This window comes from Pezoporus wallicus, unplaced genomic scaffold, assembly GCF_028554395.1.
Source record: "Pezoporus wallicus isolate ANWC-B61680 ecotype Strahan unplaced genomic scaffold, APGP_CSIRO_Pwel_v1 contig_8837, whole genome shotgun sequence".
Taxonomy (NCBI): Eukaryota; Metazoa; Chordata; class Aves; order Psittaciformes; family Psittacidae; genus Pezoporus; species Pezoporus wallicus.
The window spans coordinates 62,663-88,553 of NW_026636730.1; the positions used below are offsets into that span (position 1 = coordinate 62,663).

The 25,891-nt window shown below is 51.7% G+C and overlaps 1 protein-coding gene across 3 annotated transcripts in view; it reads right to left on the reverse strand.

Annotated features, from left to right (window-relative positions):
* Positions 1 to 25,891, reverse strand: part of LZTS3 (leucine zipper tumor suppressor family member 3) — a 43,472-nt gene that overhangs the window by 7,770 nt on the left and 9,811 nt on the right. For 2 of the 3 annotated variants that reach the window (XM_057401239.1, XM_057401237.1), the window contains exon 1: positions 9,261 to 9,395. The exons of the other annotated variant lie outside the window; for it this stretch is intronic. The gene's annotated coding sequence lies outside the window, so the exon portion shown is untranslated. Of the gene's footprint in view, positions 1 to 9,260; positions 9,396 to 25,891 lie in introns of those variants that run through there. 3 annotated transcript variants of the gene reach the window in all.

Genomic DNA, 25,891 nt, shown 5'->3' on the forward strand with positions numbered 1-25,891 from the left:
CAGCCAAATGTGAATGTTATCAGTCGTAAGTACCAAAACCTCCATCACCGGTGTCTGGGTCTGGGCATGCACCCAGAGTGTGACATTTGGATGTTCTCTTGAACACACTGAGCAGGACTCACAACCCCATTGCACCCTAAAGGGACTTCCCAAAACACGCCACCATAGACAGTTCAGGAGTGCATGACACCAGGGATTAATCTGCTGGGCACCTGGGAGACTTGGTTGGGCTTCAGAGTGATGAGGAGGGATGAGGAACACCCATCTGAAGCTACTTTCAACCCATGCTGCCTTTAGATGTTGTTAGTGAAGGGAAGGCTAATTTAGGAATAAGCAGCCTTTGAGTGATGTTGGGATCTTTATAGGCTGTGTCCTATTTTAATGGGACATCAGCCACTACGGGAGTGATGTTCTGAAGGTCTCAGCTCCAGACAAAGGAAAAGCAGTGGCCTCATGGCCTCCACGCAGTGGAGGTCATGCTCAGCTGAGGAGGGAGAAATCCCAGTTACCTTTTTCTTGCTTGGTAAATTCCACAGTGACATCTGCACATTTACATCGAGTGTTTGAGGGCAGGATGAGATCACTGGGATGTTTGATCCTTTCCCCCAAAAACCCCAACCAACACAACAAGAAGCGCTATGAGACAGGGAAGACAAATGCCCTTAAGCTGGGTGAGAGCCACAGGCTGTGCAGAGTCATGGCAATGTCCTCCATGACACGAGACAGAGAAAGGAGCCCCATGGCATCTCCATTGGAGGTCTTCACCAAGGGTCTTTCTTTGCCTTTGTGGACATCCTGGCTCTCAGACAGTGATTTCCATATCAAGGAGGCTTCTGCTTAAACCCATGTCCCAAGTGCACCAGGATGCTGAGCCAGTGTTCCCATTCAGTGCCAGCAACCCAAAACCTGGGCAGGCTTCAGATGCCTTCTTGGGCTATGGGATCAAAGCTGCGCCATAGGGGCAGACTCTAAAAATGGACCTTTTCCCATGTTTTCTTTTCCTATTTTTTTTTTCCCTTATAACTGGGAATCATCCAAGAGAATATTCTGAAATAAAATAGCTGTTGGCTTATGTTTACTGTAAACCCAGGATCTGATAAACAGAGCATACGGGCAAGCATTCCAAACATGTTATTAAGGAGATTCCAGAAGTGCCAACGGATCCCTGACAGTCCAGCTTTGTTTGCCAAAAAGGGCCATTTCTTCAGGAACAGCTCTTGCTTTTGTACCTCCTGTCCAGCTCCGGTTCCCAGTCAAATTTTACCGTGGTGGTTCCTCAGGTTAACTGTGAAATCCAAGTTCTGAGTCCAGAAGGAGGTAAGGGAGGTAAGGAAGTGAGGTAAGGAATGATGCAGGGATGGAAGGTTGGGGTTTTCTCCTTCCTTGTTTGCAGGAATACGTGATTAAAACCTTCCCCAGGACATTTCTCCTCCTTAAATCTCGTAACAGCCTCCCTCCCATGGGAACATGGGCTAAAATTGGGTTTATGGATGATTCCCAATGAAACAAGGATGCTGAGCCTGGCAGTTCATCAGCACAGGGGGGCTGAGGGAAGCAAGTGGCTCATCTTTACCAGCATTTCCCTCCCAAGTCCATCCCTTAGAAGGAAATGGGAGTCACCTCCAAGCAGGACTGGGCTGGAAAGAGACCCCCAAGTCACAACAGAGGGGCAAAAGTGGCTTCTCCTTCCCCGTAGTGGGGTTGAGAGGCTCCAGACAGGCAGAAAACCAAAGCAAGAATTGAAGCAACCTGCCAGCCACTGCCCTGTCCAGGTGTTTTATCTTTCCAGATGTTCCATCCCATCTGCAGCGGTGAGGAGGCACCGGGACCACCTCACTCTTCATCCTCACCAGGCTCTCGAGAAGACACCGGGTGCATCCCGCCTCCCGAGGAGAGCAATCTCCACCCAAATCACTCCCAGGTGACATCCATCTGTCCATCCATCACAGCAGCCACCACATCCGAGAGCCAACACTCTGCCCTTGCTGAGCTCTGCTCCTCAGAGCCCCGTGCTTACAGCAGGAACCCAAGTGAAGGGACTTTGTGCAGACACAAAGGGGAAGGAAACCCTTCCAGAACAAACACTGAGCTCATTTCCCACTTCCCAGCATTACTGGGGTAATAAAAGCTGAAAAGGGTTTATTTGTCTGCCTGGATCAACCCAAAGCACCCTTCTTGGTAAGCACCTTACCTAGGAGAGGTGACATGTTCCATCAGTACAACCAGTCTCCCCTCTGGCTGGGGACACCAGGACTTCACACAGCAGTGCAACTCGCCACCATCTCTGTGTTGTACAACTTTCCTATCCCATCCCATCCCATCCCATCCCATCCCATCCCATCCCATCCCATCCCATCCCACCTTAGTGGCGCTTTGTTCTTCCCCCACCATCCCTGCCTTAGAGACAGCAATATCCTTATGCCTGATGCAAACAACCTGGGCTGAAATCTTTTCCCTGGCTGCGATGGGTCCACTCTTCATAGCCACCTCTTCCTACCATGCCTGAAGCTCCAGGGGACCCCAAGGTGCTATTGTAAATACAGTATCTATAGAACAGCTCCTGAATCTTCACACTTGCTTTACCCAAGTGAGTTAGCAAACACCTTCCAGTTAGGCAGGAGAAAAATTGCTTTCAGATAAGCAGGTGAATGGTTAACCAAGCCCAGATTAGGAAGGCCTGGCTCTGTTTCTGCCTGAGTAGGTTAATTGTTAACACTCTAGTAACAAAGGCCTTTGGGAGACATACCTAGGCACTGTGCCATGCGAGAAGGGAATCAATCAGTGCTCGCAGCCCCAAAGCAAGGCAGTGCATTGGCACACACACCAGCCCAGGCATGTGCTCCCGGCAGGATGGGCAGCAAAGGCATCTGAAGGTCAAAGATTCCACCTCCCCACCAGCAATTGTGGCAACAGGAGTGTCCCTGACCTTCAAGAGTGGAGTTTGTTTGTGCCTGGTTTAACGGGTAAGCAATTACTGACACAATGAAAACATGCTGCTGCTTTCCTGCCTTCCTTTTTCCTCTTCTTCTGTTGTTGTTGAGAGGGTTTTTGCGGGCAGGACCTGCACCTGGGCTGTCATCAGGGCTTTGGTGGCTCCCCAGTTTGTTGCCAGAGAGCTGGAGGTAAGAAGGCATGACGTCCTAGGGTGGTGGAGCAGGTTAGAAATGGAGTAAAAGGGTGAAAACAAGTTTGCTGTGACTGTTGTGATAGGATGAGGGCTGATGGTTTTAAACCCATTAAGGCTGCCCAGGGAAGTGGTGGAATCAGCGTCCCTAGAGGTGTTCAAAACCCATGTAGATGAGGCCCTCAGTGACAGGATTTAGTGGTGGCCTTGGCAGTGCTGGGGTAACGGTTGGACTCGATGATCTTAAAGGTCTTTTCCAACCTATGATTCTATTCCAACATATGATTCTATGAGTCTAAACTAAAAGAGGGAGATAAAGCTTTTATAGTGAGGGTGGTAAAACCCTGGCACAGATTGCCCAGAGAGGTGGTGGATGCACCATCCCTGGAGACATTCAAGGTCAGGCTGGATGTGGTTCTGGGCAACCTCATCTAGTTGAAGATGTCCCTGCTCATAGCAAGGGGCTGGAACTGGATGAGCTTTGAAGGTCCCTTCCAACCCAAACTATTCTATGGTTGAGGGAAGGGAAGGCCAGTAACGGGTTAGCAGTGAGAAGACTGTAGGGAACAAAACCACCTGGGGCTGGTGAAGCATTAACAAGCCCTGGAAAAAAACAACTGCTGAAGCCCAAGACCTGATGTCACACTCTGCCAGCATATCCATGGGAGGTGTTTGAGTCTCAGCAAAGCTTCCAGCACCTCAAAGGTTGTTGCTTGGGTTGGTGCGGACACCCTGTGTTCCCACAAGACACCTCCATCAGTGATGGCGAGGGTTGGACCTGAATGATCTTAAGGTCCTTTCCAACCCAAAGGAGTCTATGGGAGCCCAGCTCCTGCTCCCTGCCCAGGCTGGGGTGGATGGACGTAGCACAGGGGATGACTGCTGCAGTGCAGGAGGTCAGATGGACCTGCCTCTCTTCTCAGAATGCCCTGCTTGCCTTAGTTGTGCACCATGCACCTCCACAAACGGTTTTGTCTTCCCACCAAGATGCAACTTGCAGTCACATCCCTCTTCTCCAGGTACGAGCAAGCAGCCCTCAGCCTCTGCTCACACATCACGTCATCCAGAAAGATCATTCAGCTGCTGCTCTACCTCCTGTGTGTCAAGAGCCATCAGGTGTCACCTCCTTACAGATGTGCTGGACCCAACCTGGCCAAGAGCATCTCTGCCAGGGTCAATTTAAGAGGCAGAGACACTATTGCTCTCCTCCCACCCTACCCCAATGTGCCAGTACCTCCTTCTGCACCCTTCTCAATGTGCTTGGTCTGAAGAGGGGAACAGAATGAACCTTTCCTGTCTCTCACAGGCATTTTTTTCCAGCCCTCAAGTGCTTCTTGTGGCTCTTCTGCATCTCCTCCAACTCCTTTCCCCCCACTCTGACATCCTGGCTTGGCGGCCGCCGGGTTTTCCTCCACCACTGGAATATGGCACAAAAGCACTTGAACCTGCCTGTGGAAACGTGTAAATCTCACATTTCACATCTCACATCTCATTTTCAACCACAAGCTTTTCACAGAGCCAAAACCCGAAGGATGGCAAATGGATAACTCCTGCTGCTTCCCTAGGATGCAGACCTCTTTATCCCCAGTGAGGGAAATGGGTTATGCCTCGAAGCTGAAATTGGTCCTTCTTTAATGAACTTCCCATCAAAAAAAGATTTAAACTAGACAGTAGGCAGTGTTCAAGGCCAGGTTGGACACAGGGGCTTGGAGCAACCTGCTCTAGTGGAAGGTGGCAGGGGCTGGAATGGGATGAGCTTTAAGGTCCCTTCCCACCTAAACCACTCTGTGGTTCTATGAAGCCCTCAGTGCAAGGGCAGACTCTAAACTACACACGTATTTTCTCTCCCCAAGACCCTACTGTCTGAGAGACCCCTGCATTTTTTCCCTTGGAGCCAGGCAAATTCCCTGTGGAACTGCAGGATTCATGGCCCGTAACCAGCTTTGCATTGAGCCCCTGCTGGAGGAGAGATCCCACCTGGATCTGCTGCTCATCGGCTCTCTCCATGGCCTGATCCAGCTCACAAACGTGCCAGCGATTCAAGCCAAACCAAGTGGTTTGTTGCTGTGCTGGCAGCATCCAGCCAGGTCACTGAGGACTAAGAGAGGATCAGGGTTGAGACCAGAGTGTGAGCAGGAGCAAACCCCACCAGAAAGGGGTTTTGGAGCCCTCAGCACGGGTCAGCTCCTGCCTGCAGCCTGGGTAATTGCAGGGACCTTTTTAGCTCTACTACCCAAGGATTGGGTATATAACTAGAAGCGATGAAGGCATGAGCTCAGAGAGCAAAACAGCACCAAAGCCATCCTAGATACCTTCTCCTGGGAACAACCTCCATGTATCCCAAGGATATTTCCTATCGCATTCTGTTGCAAGCATTCAACTGCAGAAATCCATCCTGAACCTGTGCCACAATCCCTCCTTGGGAGTCCTGCAAAGGAACATCCAACTGGGAAGATGGGGACCATTCTGTGATCCCCACTTCCCAGCAACACCTCCTGTCCCAGCATCTGAGAGCACTGAAGGGTCCTCATAGGGACCAGCAGCATCCTCTGGATATCTGGGCCCAGTTCAAAGCCACCAACCCTCTCATTATGTAGCTATTATTTGAGGAGCATCCTTTGCCTTTCTCTCCTGGATGTGTGGCAGCATCATGTCTGGGGGTCAGGATTTGTGTGTGGGGGTCAGGATTTGGGGCAAGCAAGTCCCGTTTTGGGGGCTGAGCTGTCTTGGGCTGCTGTGGGGAATAAAAGCAAGAGGCTCAGAAACATTTCCTTTCCCTTTCTGCTGCTAATGAGATAATTACAGCCTTTTGTGTTCTGGGAAACTACTTTCTCATTATGGGGGAGCATCAGCCATTTACATAATGAGCCTGAAACAAAAGGGATGGGATGAAAAGACCCAGGCGGCTCACATGGAGAGCTCGTTGTGCTGCCAAGGATGGTGGCTTTCTCTGTCCCCAGGGTCCCTGTACCATAGGTGGTGGCTTTCTCCATCCCCAAGGTCCCTCTGCTGAGGTCTGGAGTGGGTGGCAGCACTTGGTTTGGGATGTCCCCAGCATGGGATGCTCCTCGCTCTCAGCTGAGGGTCCCTATGACCCCAGAACCAGCCCGATGCGCTCTCAGTTGCATCCCAGTTTCCCCATGTCCCCACCTGTGGCTAAGGGACATGCTGAGTACCAGCCTGTCCCATCCCATGTCCCTGCTCCTTGTCTCGCTTCCTGGCCAAGAGTCATGCTGGGTATCAAACTACACCATCCCAGTTTCCTGTCCGCCCAGCTGGCCAAGGGACACACTGGGTACCAGACTGTCCCATCCTACATCCCATGTCTCGTTTCCATGCTCCCTGAGCTGGCCAAGGGACATTTTGTGCACCACCCTGTACCATCCTACTTCCTACGTCCCATTAACTGCCCTCCCAGCAGGCCAAGGGATATACTAGGTACCAGGTATCCCATCCCACATCCCACTTCCCACTTCCATGTCTCCCGAGCTGGCCAAGGGCCATATCGTGAACCAACTTGTCCCATCCTGCTTTCTACGTCCCATTTTCCCGTCCTCGCAGCGTGCCAAGGGACACATTGGATACCAGACTGTCCCATCCCACGTCCCAGTTCCCTGACCCTGGAGCTGACGAGGGGACACTGAGTACCAAACTGTCCCATCCCACATCCCATGCCCTGTCCCCCGAGCTGGCCAAGGGACACTGTGTGCCCCGAACTGTCCCCGCCAGCCTGCCAGCCTGTCACCTCCCTTCTCAATAAAGGCCCCATTGTTCTCTCCCCACAAAGCCTGAATAGTGCAGCCTGCTCCACCTTCTCTGGCTAATCCTGCCTGTTCCCTATCAGTTTCCCTTCTCAGTTGGTAGCTGTGTCTAAGGGACACACTCCATTACGTCCCCCCACTCCATCCCTGTCCACCAGGAAGTGGCAGGAGGCAGAATCATGGCAAAGAATGGCTGAAACCTTCATCGCAGAGCACATGGCATTGGCTCCGTGTCCTCCTCCTTGCCCTCCTTCCCTCTGCTCCCTGGGGTGCTCCTGGAATGGACACCCCCTATGTATGTGCTACACAGTCCCCATCTGTATTCACTGTGCTTTGCTGTAGCACCCAGCAGTGATGATGCTGAGGGTGATGAAGAGCAGCTGTGGACCACACCACTGCCCCAGAGCATCCTTCTGCAAGCACAAAGCTTAGAGAGCCCAGCAGCTACCTCAAAACCCCTTATTGACAGCATCATCACTAATCAATCTGGGCATTGCTATTGCACCTCCAGACAAGCTGCTTCACCTTTTCCCAGTTCAATCCCACCACAGCTCCTTGTCTCAGGGTGGTCCTACTTTTAACCCAAAGAATTCTCTGTATCCAAAAGAGCATAAAAGACCAAGAACCTGGCAAACTGCACTGCTTTGAGCTGCTCCAGGAAGGAAAGAAATCAGAATTACCCTGGAGGCTGCAGCAAGGTGGAAAAAGCCCCAGAGAAACCCCAGTGGGTGATGTAAGGAAGAAGTTCTTTACTGTAAGGGTGGTGAGGCACTGGAATGTGTTGCCCAGGGAGGTTGTGAATACTCCATCCCTGGCGGTGTTCAAGGATAGGTTGGATGAAGCCTTGGGTGCCATGGTTTAGTGTGAGGTGTCCTTGCCCATGGCAGGGGGTTGGAACTGGATGTTCTTAAGGTCCTTTCCAACCCTACCTGTTTTATGATGTGCAGATGTAACACAGGATCATAGAATGGTTTGGGTTGATACCTCCACCCTCAATGACAAGATAATTCATGGTGGAAGGGACTGTGAGGGGTCTTCAGGCCACTTTGCCACTTGAGACAGGCTCAGCTACAAGGTCAGACCCTGCTTGGTTCATTCAGGGCTTAAAAATCTCCAAGGATGGAGACTGCAAAACCTCCCAGGGACCCCATACACACCACAGAGCACCATGTTCTGATGATGCTGAGGCGCTGGCACAGGGTGCCCAGAGAAGCTGTGGCTGCCCCATCCCTGGCAGTGTTCAAGGCCAGGTTGGACACAGGGGCTTGGAGCAAGCTGCTCTAGTGGAAGGGGTCCCTGCCCGTGGCAGGGGATGGAGCTGGAGGAGCTTTAAGCTCCCTTCTAACCCAAGCCACTTTGTGGTTCTATGATTCTATGGTTCTGGGATGCTCTATGCTGCAGGCTGAACCACTTGAAACCATCCCAGCCCTGCGTGCCTCAGTTTCCCCTTATGAAGGTGCTGCCTTTCCAGCAAGGTGGCTGGAGCTGAGCTGCTGCTGGTTGAGCCCGTGGTGCTGCGTGGTGTGGACTATTGCAGCAGGGCCACAGGGATGCTCCTGGCCCATTGAAGTGCACAGCCACGGTGCTGCTGCCCCCTGAAAGTTACCCAGTGAGGAGCTACATCACCCCAACATCTGCTTGAGCATCCTCATGTGGCTCCGTATCCCAGGGATCCCAATGTGATCTCCTGCTAAAGACCCACTCCTTGGCCCGGAATGCCTCACAGTGGGAGCAGGAGGACCCCCGTTGTCAGCAGACCCTTGCCTTGTGTGTTGCAACGGGGAGGTTTGATCCTGCCTTTTGGGCTTCCAAGCAGCCATCCCCACAACCCCTGAGTCCCAGCAGGAAGGACAAGAGGGTGCTCGCCACCAGCTCCCACCACGTTACTGACCTGGCTGTGATTTATCATTAACTCACTCTAAGGAATTTCAAGGGCATGGAGCCAGCCTGGGAAGTGCTCCCTCCCTCCCGGACTCACAGCAAACCCCATGGTGGTTTGCCCCCACAGTGGCTTGTCCTCGCCACCAGCATTAGTGCCAATAACCAGAATGGTGCCCCAAACCCAACCGGGGTGCCCGGTCTTGATGCTTGGTGGATGCCAGGGTGGGTTTATAGGAGGGGGAAATAGCTCTCCGCACCCTGAGCACTCACCTCCATGCACCCCATCTCTGCTCTGATCCCCCAGTGCAAACACAGCCCAGCGGGTCCATCCCATCCCAAAGAGGCACCTGCAGCAGGTCCCACGCACTGATCCACTGCAAACCCTCCCTTCCCCTGCCTGGCCCCTTTCTGTTCTCAAACAAAGACACGCAGCGAGACGGGGAACAAGAGGAAAGAAAAGACCCTCCCAAAAGCCAGCACCCACCGGGATTTACCTGGATAACCCAGGGATGCATCCGGGGCTCCCCATTCTCCATAGGTCTCGAGGTTCATCGTCTCTCTGCTTGGTACCCCGGGCAGGAAAACAAACTAATACCTGCAGAGAGCAACCTGCTGCTGGGCTGGGGCCAAGGGCCGGGCTCTGCTCCGTGTGATTGGCCACTGCCCATGGAATCTTAACTCTTTGTGCCCATCGGCATGGAAATGAACCCAAATCCTCAATGCGGGACTTGGGGGGTCTCTGGCTCAGGTTTGGTTAATGGGGTTTGATAGCTTGGTTTGGGTCAAATGGAGGTTTGGGGGTCTGATTGGTTTCCTTCACATGGGAGATTTGGGCTCAGACAGGTTGGGTTTTGTACAAATAGGGTTTATGGGGTCTGGCTTGAATTGGGATTTGAGGGTCTGATGGCTTGGTTTGGCTTAAATGGGGATTTGGGGTTTGACAGCTTGGTTTTGCCCAAATAAAGGATTTCAGAGTCTGATGTTTTGCTTCAATGGGGATTTTGGGGTCCAACCCCAAAGTAGAGGTTTGGGGTCTGACTCCTTGCTTTCCTTTTTCAGATAAGGATTTTGGGGGTGTGATGGCTTGGTTTTGTGCAAACAAAGGTCTGACAGCTCGGTGGGGGATGCTGGGGATCTGCCACCTGGTTTGTGGGGTTTTTCTTCAAATAGGGAATATGGGGATCCAAAGGCTTGTTTTGCTCAAACAGGGATTTTGGGGTCTGAAAGCTTGGTTTTACTTTAAAGAGGAATATGGAGTCCAATGCTCTGCTTTTTCTCAAGTAGGACTTTGGAGGCCAAAGGCTTGTTTATGTACAAACAAGGAATTTGGGGTCTGATGGTTTTGCTGAAACGGGAATTTGGGGGTCTCACAGCTGGATTTTTCCATCTGGGAATTTTGGGTCTGGCAGCTTGTTTTTGCTCAAATAGGGAGTTTGCAGTCTGACAATGTGGCTTTTTTCAAAGGGGAATTTGGGGATCCAAAGCCTTGTTTTGCTCAGTTATTTTGGGGTCTTCCCAACATGAGACCCCTCTCCTCACCTTTCCTATCCTGATGGGAAAGGGGATGCTTCCCAGCTGTGTGGCTGACCCCATTCACTACAGATACAGGGGCAGAGAGCCTGATAACTTTGGAGCAGCCTCAGCCTTTCTTTTGGAGGTGGTTTGGGGTAACTGACATCCTAAATCTCAGCGAGGCACTGAGAGGCAGTCTGATACCCAGAAAGGCCATATTCTCTCTATGTGCCAACGCATCTCAGCCCCAGACTCCTTGATAAAGCTGTGAACATACAAAACAGCAACGAAAAAGAGGGATGGGATCCTGTTATAGCCCATTAACATGATTCTGCACAGACAAAATGGAAAGAGGAAGCAGTTTTCTCCCCTGGTTATTGCAGATGATGATGAGTGTGAATTGGTCCATCTGTACATTGACCATCCCCTAACTTTGGTGTTTTCTGGCTGATTTCAGCCCATTTGGACGAATGGGATGATGCCCATCACATCAACCTGCACCTGGATCCTGCCCTCCCTCCTTTGCCATCACTTTGCCATTCAAACCCCCCCATCTTTCAGACTGGATGGTCCTGAGCTCCTCCTCCTGCCTGCCAGCACTGTGACAGGAGAGCAGTCAGGCTTCCATCGGGGGCCAGCCATCATCAGCACTTATACTGGATTATTTGCAGCCTTGGAGGGAGTACAGTGAGTGGAATAAAGCTACACAAAGCTGCTGCTCATTTAGACTTATTTGCTCAAGTGAATTTTCTATTGGCAGGATGTCTGCGTACCAAAGGAGTCCCTGGTCGTGGCCTCTCAAACAGCAGCATCATCGGTGGGCTAATAGCAGCAAGCGAGGTAAAACAGCAATAATGCTAACAGTACTCAAATGCGGGTTACACATGCACTTAAACTGCACAAAACGGGCTGCTGGGGTGCATGGGAAGGTGTAAATTCTACCAAAATGGGAGTCCTGTGGAGACTCAAGCTCTTAATTTTGCCATTGGATTTCAGAAGCAAAGAGCTTGGAAGGAACAGGCTGGGTTATACATTGCTGGAAGAGATTCCCGGCAGAAGGATGCACGTCATAGGATCATGGAATGGTTTGGGTTGGAAGGAAGCTTAAAGCTCACCCAGCTCCAACCCCTGCCACGGGCAGGGACCCCTTCCACTAGAGCAGCTTGCTCCAAGCCCCTGTGTCCAACCTGGCCTTGAACACTGCCAGGGATGGGGCAGCCACAGCTTCTCTGGGCACCCTGTGACAGCGCCTCAGCACCCTCCCAGGGAAGAGCTTCTGCCTAAGAGCTCATCTCAGTCTCCCCTCTGGCAGGTTCAAGCCATTCCCCTTGGCCTGTCCCTACATCCCTTGTCCCAAGCCCCTCTCCAGCTTTCCTGCAGCCCCTTTAGGCACTGGAGCTGCTCTCAGGTCTCCCCTTCAGGAGCCATCTCTTCACCTTCTCACCCACCTTGGAAATAGCCATGAACAGATCAAGCCCTTTCCATCCCAGGCACCTCTCATGCAATAACCAGAGCTGAGCCAGGAGCTTCCTCAGGACATGGCCATTCCCACCGATGGGATCTGCTGAAGCTTTCCAAGCCAAGGAGCCCTTGGCAGCTGGGTTTGGAGCCGCAGCTTACCCAGGCTCAGCAGATCTTACAGGAGACAGGCAGTTCCCTGAGCAGGTTGAGGCTGTGCTTGTCTCCCTTTGGGAGCTGTGTTACGTCTTGGCGCTTCCCACAGATGAATAAATCAGGATGGAAGAGGCTTGGGAGAATGCTGGGATAACCTGTGCTCCAGGCGAGCCATAAACTATTGAACCCGGAGCTCCCATTCCTAACCCAGATGCATCAACCTCTCTACCTCCACCACCCCTGAGAGCCAACAGAGCCCCCTTGTTTGCAGCCAGCATCATTGTGCAGAGCAGAATAAAGGGAGCAAGAAGAAAGGAGGGAAGGAAAGAAGCAGATTCCCTTTCTCTGCTCAGTGGATGCCTTTGACTGCTGTCAAATGGGACCCTGGGGATTCCTGCTGAGTTTTACTCTTCTGCAGGAAAGAGCTCCTGTTTGAGAATGATTTCCGTGGAAATGTTTCGGGATTTGGTTTGGTTTTTTTTTTGAGGTGTTTTGTCTTTTTTCAGTTAAATTGTTGTTTTGTTTTTTTATGACCCTTTAACAAGACAAAACTCAGTTTTCATAAATAAAGATACTGGATTTTTATCCTGTTTTGTTTTTTTTTTTCCCCAAATCCTTCCTTTTGAGGAAAAGAAAACTCTGTCATAGAATCACAGAATAGTTAGGGTTGGAAAGGACCTTAAGATCACCCAGTTCCAACCCCCTGCCATGGGCAGGGACACCTCACACTAAACCATGGCACCCAAGGCTTCATCCAACCTGGTCTTGAACACTGCCAGGGATGGAGCATTCACAACCTCTCTGAGCAACCCATTCCAGTGCCTCACCACCCTCACAGGAAAGAATTTCCTCCTTAGATCCAATCTAAACTTCCCCTGTTTCAGTTTGAACCTGTTTTACCCCTTGTCCTGTCACTACAGTCTCTTATGAAGAGTCCCTCCCCAGCATCCCTATAGCCCCCCTTCAGACACTGGAAGGCTGCTAATCAACCCCCAAACTCAGTGTTCCTCAGATCCTTCTGTGTTCCTTTGCCTTTTCCTTGCAGTCGTGACATGAGCAGCTCCCCTCATGGGGTGATTTCATTTCTCTTCAAGCCATTTCATTCCAAGATCCCAAAGCTCTTGGAGGGCCCTGGATGCAGCAGCAGAAGTGGTGAAGTGTTCTAGCACTGATCAGAGAAGCAGCAAGATGTGAGCTGCCATGAGGTCTGAAGGAGCATCACTGGTCCATGGCTTTCCCTGGGGAATGATGGGCAGAAAGCATTGATGGGCTTGGGCCATCAATGGACTTGAGAGTCCATCTACTTGCACTGGGATTTATCCATAGAATCCCAGACTGATTTCTGTTGGAAGGGACCTTAAGGCTCATGCAATTCCAAGCCCTTGCTTCACTTCCACTAGAGCAGCTTGTTCCAAGCCCCATCCAACCTGGCCTTGAACACTGCCAGGGATGGGGCAGCCACAGATTCCCTGGGCACCCTGTGCCAGTGCCTCATCCCCTTTCTTCCTTTGAAGCTCTGGGGAGCTACTTCTCAGTGCCAAGCACCCTGATGTGAGGAAAAGCTCCCATCCAAATTCCTTTATGTACAAGGACAATAGTTCAATAGTTTTCAAAGCCTTAAGGAGCAGAAATAACTCCTAAATGAGGGTGCCCTGGCTATTGCCCATGCTTCCAGGTTATAAGTGAGGTGAAGGTGTCTCCATTCTGGGGTGTATGGTGATGATGGTAGTCCTTGCTTGGACTGTAAAGCTGGGCTGGAGACCTCCAGAGCTTTACAATGAGCATTGCCATAACTTAAACCCATCTTCGGATCTCAGCTGCGACCTGATTGCACTTGTAAATGCTTGACATCCAGCAGGTTGTACACCGAAACCAGACCTCCTGCAGGATCTCCAAACCAGCTCTCTTTGAAGCTCTTCCCCTGTAGCTGTTACGGAATAATCTGAGCCCATGTGAGGCCCTTTCATCCCCCCACAGAGCTGAGGATGGGAGAGGACCTTCTCCAAGCTGCCACAGAGCACTGGCAGGGGGTCCCAAGGCTGTGTTGGCACTGCAAAGCTGGGTTGATGCCAGGGACTGCAATGGGGGGCCCCAAGGCTGTGTTGGCACTGCAAAGCTGGGTTGATGCCAGGCACTGCAATAGGGGGGGCCCTTCCTATCTCCAATCCATGACAACATCTGCCCACTCAGCTTGAGGCCACACGAACAAGCCAAAAGACTCTGGTTTATGTCATCCAGAGGGATGGTTTCCTTTGCTGGCAAAACCATCCCCGCTGGTATAAGCTGTCTCCTCTGGTATTGACACAAGGCAGACAAAGCCTCTGCAGTGCTGGCAACACAACCTGGTGCATTGCCCAGGTCTTCCTGTAAATCAGGGAGGCTCCTGCATCGCCAGCTGAAAGCCCAGTGTGTGTGCTGGGATGCTCACCTCTAGCGTGGTGGCTTGGCCGTGCTGTGTAAGACAAGGGGTAAGATGCGATGCTCTGTAAAAGCTGGTCCTAACCCTATGGGATTCCTGTCCTGTGTCATAGAATCATAACTGAGGAAATACACATTAAGTGACCACTTGCCTTCTGGCAGCTGATGGGAGGAATGAGTGGAGTTGGGTCTTGTTCAGCAGCCCTTCAAACCACGCAGCCTGCAAGGGATGGAAGGAGCCTGTTTCTCTCACAGGAGCTCAAACCTCATTCGTGTTGGCCAAGACCTTTATCTAGAACTTATAAACCGAAGGGAAAAGGCTATGGGTGAGCAGTGCTGTCTCTTTTCCCTGCTCCCTTTGTTGAACAACCCCAGGAGAAGCAGTGACGGTGCCAACGCTGAGACCTCCAACAAGCAGTGCCCAATACCCCTTGAGAAAGCCAGGCACTGCCAGGCTTCCCAGCTGATGTCTAGACTGAAGAAGCTTGCTTTAACATCCTCGGATGGTTTTCCAGGACGGAGCCCCAGAGCAGCAGGTCAGGTCTGGTAAAACCAAATTGGAGCAGAATAAATTGCAGGCAGGAGGGCTGGGTTTGCAGTGCACTCACCAGGTCTGCGTGTCTCCTGTTAGTGCCACTTCTGTCCATTCCGGGAGTCAGGGATATGGCACAGCCCTCTTGGCTCAGGGTGGAAGGGTTTTTCCAGCTTTATAAGGGAGGAGCATGGGCTGGGTCCTCAGCTTTAATCTCAGGTTTAAGTTGTCCCCCATTCTACTCCATGTCTACCCTGGCCAGTCTCTCTTCTGGGCAATACCAAGTGGCTGAATGGCTTCAGCAGAAGCAGAAGCAAGAGACTCCTAAAGCCCTGGGAAGGAGCTTTGGGAAGTGGGGTTGGAAGACCAAGCAGGAAGCACCTCTGTGGTGGATACCAAGCCTCTCTGTGTGGAGCTCCAGGTCTACATTCCCTTTCCAGTCCACAAGGACACTGAAATGAAGGTGTGTGTGTGGGCTGAAATTCCATCTCGATCCATGACCAGCCCATGGCCTTGAGCTCCAGTGGGAGCTTGCAGTTTCCAGTTAATAAATGACCTGAGCAAACACATCCCCCAGCTATTGCTTTCCCCGTGCTTCCTTATCCTCAAAGAATGTGGGAATTCCCTGCCCTGGAGACAAATTCCTCTGCAGTCACTGGCACTGGACCATGACTGGAAATGGGTTTCACCAGTGGATGAACCAGTGGCTTTGTCTCCGCTCCCTGCTCCAGCTATGAGCTCTCTCACTTCCTTTTCTTCCTTTCCTTCCTTTCCTCCAGACCATGCATGGCCAATTCGCCCCTTCTCAGCTTTCTAACCTGAGGTCTGCTTCTTACCACTGAAGGATTCAAGCTTGCTTCATCCCCAGGCTCATCCTCCTTAAGCCATGCACTGGTTCGGATGCTGTGCAGAGAAAACGAGATGGAAAGGTCCTCATGAGCCACCTTTGCCACCTCAACTGGTAGCAGGATAGCCACATATCAGTCCTAAAACACATCAAGAAAGGACCCAGGTTTGACCAGACAAGAGGGGTGGAAGAGGGTAGGAGCAGACATAGGTGCTGCTGATGTCTCCAGGATGTTTATCAACCTTTTGTCCTGAGTATTTGCAGTCAAGGCAGGGTTTACTCATCATGTGTAAGGCCAGGTTGGACACAGGGGCTTGGAGCAAGCTGCTCTAGAGGAAGGTGTCCCTGCCCGTGGCAGGGGGGTGGAACTGGATGAGCTTTAAGGTCCCTTCCAACCCAAAGCACCTCATGATTCTAGTATATGAGTCAATGGCTGTGTCCCCTCTGTCCAGCCCTGGAGGTGGAAGAAACCTATGTCCTGAAGGCACCCATGCCTCTGACCTCCGTTGCCTGGCCAGCCATAGGAGGAAGGCAGTGGTACAGAGAGGAACTGAATCAGCAAAACTGGAAACCTCAGAAAGGCTCCTCGGACAAAAATAGCTGGTTTTTGGAAGCAGTTTTGGCTGGAGGCCTGTGATCATGCTGTGATTTCACCCTGGCAGAGGTGACTGTGAGTCACCTGGGAGATCTTTATACACCCTAGAGCAGCCTTTGCAGAGACTGAAGGGTCTGTGTCCCACCAAACCTTCACCCCTGCAATATCAAACCACATTTCTTCAGCGGTTCACTGTCAGCCTTGGCATCTCCCAGGGATGAGGAGGGGACAGTGGGGTCTCCGTGCACGTGCTCCTCCACAGTGTGCTGCATGGAGCAGATGGCTGCCCGGCATCCGCTGACGTCTAAAGCCATAGCAGATGCCAAGGATGGGGGGAGACCTGGCTGCAACGTGACCCCCTTCCAGCCCATCAGGTGGAAAGGTGAACAGGGGCTTTTTCCCAACTCAGCAGATGCAAAGCCATTAACTCCTTTTGCTCCTTCATTGATGATGGCAACCCAGGAATAGGCTTTCTACACCACTACCCTTCTGCTTACTGCCCATTTAGCCTATTGACCTCACCCATCACCTTCTGAATAAGCCAGGGAGAGTTTAGGGTGAAAACCAAAAAGGAACGGAGGGGAAAATAGGGCCAGAGAGGGAAACTTTCCATAGCACAAAGCAGCTGATTACATAAAGGCATCTTTGCGTCATCTGCGGCTGGCATCTCCGGAGCAGTGATTGCATCTGCACTGACCACCTAAAGAAAACATTATCACGTTACCTTCCAACTCCTACAACTGGCTTGTGCAAGATATGTGTGCCAGGGCCTTTATCATTCTGTGTACTTTGGCTGCGGAGCTAGACAGGGGTAGGGGTTTCTTTTCATTTTCCAGCTAGGAAAATATTTGGAGTCTGGTGCGGCAGCTGACCCAAGTCCCTGTGGAAAGGGTGGCTTTGAGGTTTTGAAGTGATGTGTAAAGAGGGGGATATTGTTGTGGTCCCCTTCCGTGCCTCCCAGGCTGGTGGGGATCCAGTGGGGCGAATGGCAAAGCTATGGCTTGGCTTTCCCTGCTCCTTCCAACGCTCTTTGATTTCTCCCTTAGTGCTCTGAAGGTGGGGAAACCATTTCTCACTTGCTAAAGAAGCGACCTGCTTTGCAGGGAGGTGTTGTTCCCATGGGTTTCTGCTTTGGCATATTAAACAAACCATTTTGTTCGCCCAGCTTTGGACTTCAGAACCAGCTTTGGGCTTTGAATGCTTCTCCCATCCCTCCGGATCCTCTACAAAAGGGAAATAAGGCTTTGAAGTGGATGCAGAGGTTGCAAACGATTTGGTTTGATAGAGAGCTTTTTATGTGCTCTGCCTTGCTTGTGGAGCTGGAGCTGGCCATGGGATAAGGCTCTGCTCTCTGAGGGCAGCAGGAAGGACATGGCAGCAAGCCTTGAGGCAGGGATGGAGGATGAATGAGGCATAGATCTGGGTTCCTCCTCATTTTCCGTTTGCTTATAAACAGCCTGAGAGCACTGGAAAGCACCAGGTCTGCTGTCAATGCAATGGTGAGGGGATGCATCCAAATGTCCCCCAGAGATGCTCCTACAGCAACATGGTGTGTATCTCTAACCCCACATTGTCTTTCAGAGCTCTGATGGACCAGCATTGCTTGGCCAAGCATGGACGCTATTTCCTTACCTCCTCCTTGCTCCGTGCTGTGCACCACTATTGCCATGTTTACAGACACGTTTTGCCTCAGGATATCTCATCTGGAAGGCTTCCCAACCTCAAAAAGCAGTGCCTTGGACACCCCATCAAGCCAATGCATTGCTGTAAAGTGGGGCTCTGCAGGGGAGTGAGGCTCAGCATCCCAAGGACCTGTAGAGAAGGTGTTTCTGATTGTGCTGGGGGTGTGTGCAGCTGGGATTATCCATCCTCAGATGGAAAATGCCCATGTAGAAAGGGGTTGCAAATCCTCCCTCTTTCTGTTTTGTGTTTTTCCACCCAGAAGATACAGAGAACTGGAGGATGGAGGAAGAAGAGGACAACAAAGCTCAGCAGAGTTGTAATTAGGGCCAGACCTAATGAAACCCCGTGAGCTGCCCTGTGGTGGCTACATAAACAACCCAGAGGATGCAAGGGGAGGCCTGCCCGGAAGGAAAACCATTTTGCTGCTGTTTGCAATCACTCTCAGGACCTGCAGGGCCTCTGGTGTCAGTGATCAGAAACTGTCTTTCCAGTAAGGGAAACCCCATAGGGTCAGACAGCACACAGAGAGCAATCCATGATGTCTCCATCTCTGCTGATATGCCTCCAGCTCAAACGCTTGTCCTACAGCCTTCTAGCTCTTCCTACAGCACTCCATGACTGATACAGAGCCTTTCTCCACTGCTCCTATCAGCCAGATGATGACCATCACCTCTCACATCTAACGGGCAATGGTCTTGTTCTTGCTGGAAGAACCTGTTACAGGCTTGAACACTGGATTTTCGCTTACAGCACAGCCTCCTCCCTCATCTCTAGCCGATGAACCAATGCTCAACCCAATGAGCACCCTCTCCAGAGCTGCAAATCCTCCCCATGATGCTTGGGTCAAGCTCTGCTCTCGCCAGCCTATCCACATCTCTCAGAGCAGTGAGGTGTGTGATCATCCAGGTCTCATGCGCAGCTCAGCCCTTCCCCTGGTCCCTAAGCTTCAAACACATCTTAGGAAAGACCTTTAACCTCTGTCTAGTTGGTGCTTCCACCACGTGTGAAGCCAAACGTGCTCTGGGCACTGATGCACTTCAGCATCATGAGGAGCGTGTGCGGGGAGCCAGGCAGAGCTCAAAAGGAAAAGGGGTTTCAGCCTCTTTTACCCTGGGGCTGTTGGGGCAAGTGTGTCCTAAAGCAGACCCCAATCCCTCTCAATGAGCAGGATACCTGAAGGTGAATGGAACTGACCTCTAGATGGTGATTTGAGACCCCTTATTTTCCACTATGAGAATTAGTCCCCCTGAAAGCAATGACCCTTACATATAGACCTTCTTGTCAATCATTTCTTTCCCAGGATGGAGACTTCTAGCCTAAGTAAGTTGTTCTCACAAAGCTCAACTCCCTACCCATTCCCTTTCTCTGTATCCTTTCCAATCCTATTGTATCTTTCAGGGAATGTTGTCACCAGAAGCCTTGAAAGAGTAAAGCAAGGCCAAGGAGAAGCTCCAGGACACTGGTTCTAAGTGGAGCTGTGGCATGTGTTAGATAGGGATGAAGATCATCCCATAGCAGTGCTGGCGCTGGAGCTGGCAAAGGAAGAGGTTGGACACTGGCTACTCTCTGCTTCTCAAAGACACAGCAAGACACGTCTCCTACCACATATGGGGACATCCAGCTCTGTGCACAGAAGTCATCCATCGCTCTGGCCTCTTTGTCCTCACTTAGAGATATCCATAACCCTGCACTGCATTTCTGTCCTAGTTCGAGCCTTAGAGATGATGAATAACTTGAGCAACAGCATGACCACCCGCCAGCTCTCCAGAGCATCCCTTTTCCCTAGCTCCTTAATTCCAGCAGGTTTCCATATTGCTCAGCTCACCACAACCACCTTGCACTAAGCAAATAGCTCAAACACCCTGGGTCAGGCCAAGGATCCATCCAGCCCTAACGGAATGGGGAGATCTTGGTGACCAAGCCTCACACCTCCTTCCCAGCTCCCAAAGCCATGCGTTGTGCTGTCCATCCAACCTGAATCAGCACAGCATCTATAGCTTAAAGCTCTGCAAAGGGTCCTGGTGCTTTGTGCTGGTATAAGGATGTGCAAAGGGAGAAGGAAGCTGCCTGGGGTTGAGCCACCACCTGCTCTCATCCCTCCTCTATTCTTTCTCAGCCCTACCTCGAGCTCAGGGCAGCAGAATGCCTCAGACATACGTGTGAAATGGGAAGCAGTTGTGAAGCAAGCTCCAGAGGGGCCTGGCACATGTTACCAGCTTGCACTTCCTCGATCTGGGGCAGAACTCATCCCAGCACAGCATCCTTATTAATTTGTCTGGGCTGTGAGCAATCCCACGTTGTTCATCTCACCTGCGCTGCTGACAGGGACTGCCCTGGGATCTGCCTCTACAACTAGCACTGGTGTTCTCAGTGTCTCTCCTGTGCGGGCTCTGATATGAATCCGTGCTGATGAATTACTCAGACATCCCCAGGAGGTTTTGGAAGTGTTGGTGGCTTTGGGGCAGTGCTTCAGACGGCGTTCGGTTGGGAGCAGGACTGCAGTGGTAGCCAAGTGGTGCAGATGTGGATCTCTGTCTCTGTTCATTGTGGAAAGAAGCATTTAGGCAAAAGCCATCAGGAAGCAGGCAAAGGAGAGATTAGGAGGGAAAAGAAGAAACCCTTTCCTCATGCAGTGGTAGCTGACGGGGGAGCAGCCTGCTATGGGATGTAGCTGATGCTCAGTGGGTACCTGCAGTCAAGGGGAAGCATGACAAGCTTGTGGACCAGAAATCAAACACGAGCCAGTGCAAAATGCACAAAGTCAAATTACAATCATAGAATCAATCCCAGAATGGTTTTGGTTGGATCCAAAGCTCATCCATTTCCAACCCCTGCCACGGGCAGGGACCCCTTCCACTAGAGCAGCTTGCTCCAAGCCCCTGTGTCCAACCTGGCCTTGAACACTGCCAGGGATGGGGCAGCCACAGCTTCTCTGGGCACCCTGTGCCAGCGCCTCAGCACCCTCCCAGGGAAGAGCTTCTGCCTAAGAGCTCATCTCAGTCTCCCCATGTCCATAAGTGTGTTGAGGGAACATAAAGCAGGCTTCATATTCCTGTGGTTGTGGGGTTTTCTTTCCTGCTTCTAGTCTGGCACTGCCACTGAAGAGCCATTATTGCCAATGTCAGCGCTGCATTGATAAGCTATGCTGTTCACTGGTCCTGGTCTGAGGCGGCTGCACCACCAGCAAGGCACTGCTGTGGGAGGAGGGAATGGGGTTAACCCCCCCCCCAGATGTCAGTGGTCTGAAAATAGCCGGATTTTTCCCGTTCCCGTTGACTCACCCATCACAGACCGCAGATTCCTGCGGCACGTCACAGGGATGTGGGGAAATGGCCTTTCGCTGCCCAAGGAGAGCGTGTGGCTGTCTGCGGAGTGACCCTTGGGCATCCTGGGAGGGACAGCCCTGTCCTCACAGGCGTGCGGGGTGGTGGCACTAAGGGGAGATGCGCCAGCATCCCCGCAGAGGGGGCTTGAGAGGAGGGCGGATGAGCATCCTCATCCTCTTCTTCTGTAGGGGTTTGCTGGGGTCCCTTTTGGGGCTCAGACCTAGCAGTGGGGTTGTCTATGCCTGCAGGCACCCTCCTCCACTGCAATAAGGTGTCCAGCAGAAAGCAGGACCTTACAGAATCGTGGAATGGTTTGGGTGGAAAGGACCTTAAGATTATCCCGTTCCAACCTTCTGTGTGTCCATCCCCATCAAGCTGTATTTCAGCTGTCTCTGGTTCAAAATCCACTCCCTCCTCCAGCTCAAAGTCCTCCCCATCTCTTCCCAAGGGCCAGAGCTTTAGCTCATTCCCCATAGGAATGGCTCAAAGGTCCCTTCTCACTTGGTGTTTCCAGCTAAAGAGCAGAAGAGCACGGAAAGACACAACCCCAGTTGTTTCAGAACTGGGGGGACCAGGGCTTTGTCCATGTGGGATCATGGCCAGGGACAACACAGCCTCCAATAGCCACCAGGCCACCCGAGGAGCCCACAAAGACATGGGGTCCTGTTGGCAAGACGGGTGGTGACCACAGGAGATGGGATAGAGGAGCAGGTCCATGTATTGAAGCCAGATGCAAACAGCTTGGTGAGCTTTGGTGCCAGCCAGCTCCCTTCTCCACGCAGGATCCCATCCTGTCCCACTCAACCCTTCCCAGCAAGAGCTATCCCCTCTCCAGCATCCCGATCTTCATGGTCATAACCCAAGCTGAGCACTGAGGCCTTCTCCCACCAAAAGAAAGGTGCAAAAGGATGTGCTTACATCTCCTGCCCTGCTTGGTCCCGCTGATGCAAACACCCAACCCACGGCTGCAGCTGGGGTTAAAGGAAGGGTTGTCATTGGTATTAAGGGAACCACTTCCTTCCCCTCCCCTCCTCCAGAATAGCTTTTTGTCTTTGGGTTTATTTTCTTTCCTTGCATTAAAAAGGCTTGACCCTGATGTGTTCTGAATGGGTTCAGCAGCACTCAGTGCCTCTTGGGATGTGGCTTTTTTGGGGTAAGAGGAGGAGGAGGAGGGAATTTCATTGTGTCCAAACAATCAAATACAAATGCAAAAGCAAACCTCAGCTTCTCTTGCTCCCTGCCTGGGTCTGCATCTCCCTGACGTGTCCCATGTCCTCACCCAATTCCTCCCATAGATCAACTGAGGCAGCTGCCCCCACGCACACCACTCATCCCTCACAGAGCTTTCAATGACAGCTCCACCAGCAGCACTCCTCCGCAGTGGTAAAAATGGGGTATCCATCTCCTGGCCGGATCTGATGCAGTCTTTTTATGAGCTGCCAGGGGTCTTCACCCCTCTGCTGCAGCATCACAAAGCACCCCAGCCCCTTGTGCTGCTGAGACACCAGGGATGGGTCTGAGCGCTTCTTGCTCCTCTCCTATGGGGCCAGGCTGAGAGAGCTGGGCTGGGGCAGCCTGGACAAGAGAAGGCTCCTCAAGGGGAGACCTGAGAGCAGCTCCAGTGCCTGAAGGGGCTGCAGGAAAGCTGGAGAGGGGCTTGGGACAAGGGATGTAGGGACAGGCCAAGGGGAATGGCTTGAACCTGCCCGAGGGGAGACTGAGATGAGCTCTTAGGCAGAAGCTCTTCCCTGTGAGGGTGCTGAGGCGCTGGCACAGGGTGCCCAGAGAAGCTGTGGCTGCCCCATCCCTGGCAGTGTTCAAGGCCAGGTTGGACACAGGGGCTTGGAGCAAGCTGCTCTAATGGAAGGGGTCCCTGCCCATGGCAGGGGTTGGAGCTGGAGGAGCTTTAAGGTCCCTTCCAACCCAAACCAGGGTGGGATTCTATGGTTGTGTGCTTGGAAACTCAGCCACCAAGTAACTAGTGCGAGCCCAGGATCTCCCTTAGTACCCACCACAACCTGCTTTCTCCCTCTGCCAAGTGCTCAGAGCGCATCACAGATGGTTACAGAGGGTACTGGGGGCCTCAGGTGATGCCAACCTGCAAACCTGGCTCAGAGATGGGTTGCATCTGCTGTGACCGTGACACTTGGCCTTGGGATTCCTTATGGGCCCCCTGTGCCCCACACAGATGCCAAGGTGGCAGCTCTCTGCAGCCGGGGTTGCTGGCAGTGACTGATGGTGTTACATGCGGTGGAGACCTGTTTATGATATGCATTCATCCCACGGATGAATATCAGCTAATAACATCACCCTATTGAATGAAAATGAAAGGTCTGGCTACCAATATGGCCTTTTGGCAACACTATCAGAGAGCCAAAGGGTCTTGGACACCCCAGTTACATTTGGGCTGTCTTTTCTCTCCTATAGAAGAACCAACACTGGTTACCAGAACAAGAGCTTGTTGCTATTCTGACTGCAGAAGATGATGGCATTTACTCTGCAATTCAGTTTACAATGAATGAATCCCCATCCCAAACGCTGCCCGTATCAGATCTCTCCTGGAGGTTCACAGACAACAGGGAGGAAGCCTCTTTTGATTTGATTTCTGCAGGATGAAGAGCACTGAAATAACTGAGCTGCAGCAGCGCTTCCCATCCCATCCCCAAGGTGGAGGTCAGGAAATTGCTGATAACAACAGAGAATAGGCAGAAACGCTCAATAATTTATCTTCTGGCTTGGGCAAAAGCAGGCTGGTGGCCTTGTATTGCACAGGGGCAACCAAGTGCTTTCTAGTCCATTAGTAACCAAGGAAGGCACTAAATGGCATGGATTAGGGATAAACGTTTTTGAACAGTGGGCTCAGGTTAATTTGCCCCCAAGAGCCCCATAGAAGCAGGATGAGGAGTGGTGCTCATCCTCTCTAGAAGTCCTGGGGTTTCTGATCCCAGAATGATGGTAGTTGCAGGGCAATATTGAAGAGAAGGGGGAAGAAGAAGAGCTGGAGTGATGCATCTGAAGCTGGCAGAAAGTGATGCAGGGCTGGAGGGATGGAGCGTGGGAAGCTGTCAATATAAATAGATGCCTCATGCAAAATAGGACTTTGCAGATTCCTTCAGCTTCACTTGGGGCAGGATGTATTAGATGACCCAGGCATCTTCACAGATGGGAATATGCAGTCTGAGGTGCTTTGGTTTGGAGAGACACGGTTATTCTGGTTAGAAACTGAGTCTGAGTTAGCATTGAAGTGCATGATGAAGAATGGTGAAGTGAGGGATCTGACTGGGTGCCAAGGGCTGGGATAGGGGTGTTTCTAGCTGGGATCCAGGGAGGTCCTCCCCGCTTTCATCCTCCCTGTGCAGCTGATGCTTAGAGAAAATAGGACCAGGAACAGGAGAAACTCACTGATCCTTCCCCATATTTCCCCTCCCGCAGAGCTTTGCAGGGATACCTCACACTTGAGGTTGCTTTTGGACCCCCTGAATGGTTTAATAGCATTGGAGGGCACTCATTCTCCATGACTCCTGGTCCCTCCTCACCCAACCTAATGGCGTTTTGTCCTCCATGAATACTTAGCAGTGATTTCTGCAAGGGAATGATGCCCTCTGTGAAAAGCTACTTCATTTGCTTTATCTTTAACCCAATATTTGGGTGATCTCCAGTTGCCTTTTGAGGAAGAGGGAAGAGTCGCATCCACTCATCGCTTCATGCTGTAAACAGGCATCTTAATCCAATTTAGGCTCTGCAGTGTGATATGCTTGGAGTTTTGGTGCTTGTCAGGCACTCTGGGAGTTAAAAATCACTGTTCCCCTCTTGGAACTCCTCTGCATCTCTACAAGGCTCAGGGATACCTGCAAGAGGCATCCCTGGAGCAAAAACCATCCCATTGCTGTGATTCCCATCTCTTCCCTGAGACACTGGCCACTGCCAACCCCCAGGGAGGCAGAATTCCCCAAGGTAATTTATGCCAATTACTGCAATCAGTTAATTAGCAAACAAGATCGATTGGAATGAAGTTAAGGTGTCAACAGCCGTTATGCAAGCTTGCCTGTGCTGGAGGAAGGCCATTCGAGGAGGATCTGTGAGAGCTTTGGGGTCAAAAAGCCCCCATGGGTGGGAAATGGGATGAGGAGAAGGGGTTGCAGTGGGTAGCAATAGAGCTAAGGGGGGGGGAAACATTGCTGAGACAAATTAAGGAGGAAAAGTGTCAAGAATGGGAAGTGATCCAAGTAACTGCTTGCAAACATGAAGGGAATGACAGAGGGATGATGCTCACCAGCTAAGTTGGGATGAGAGAGGGAAGTCAGCTCTTCATTGGGGAATATCTGGGCCGCTCCATAGGGAACATCCCCAAAGGAGAGAGGGGAGAAGGGGGGTTTCTCCCCTCTGCTGCAATGTCAGGGTCAAACAGCCTGGGAATAGCTTTCCTTTCCCCTCCCTGGCCGCAGTGCAGGCAGAGGGCAGGAGGTGATGCGCATCCGCATCCACGTCCATGACCCGCGCCAGAACCAGCTCCACAATTAAACATGATTGCCACTTTGGGAAGTGAGTTGCCAGCCTGGGCTTGCTTGGGATGCAATGATATCCCAATGGGAGTTAGA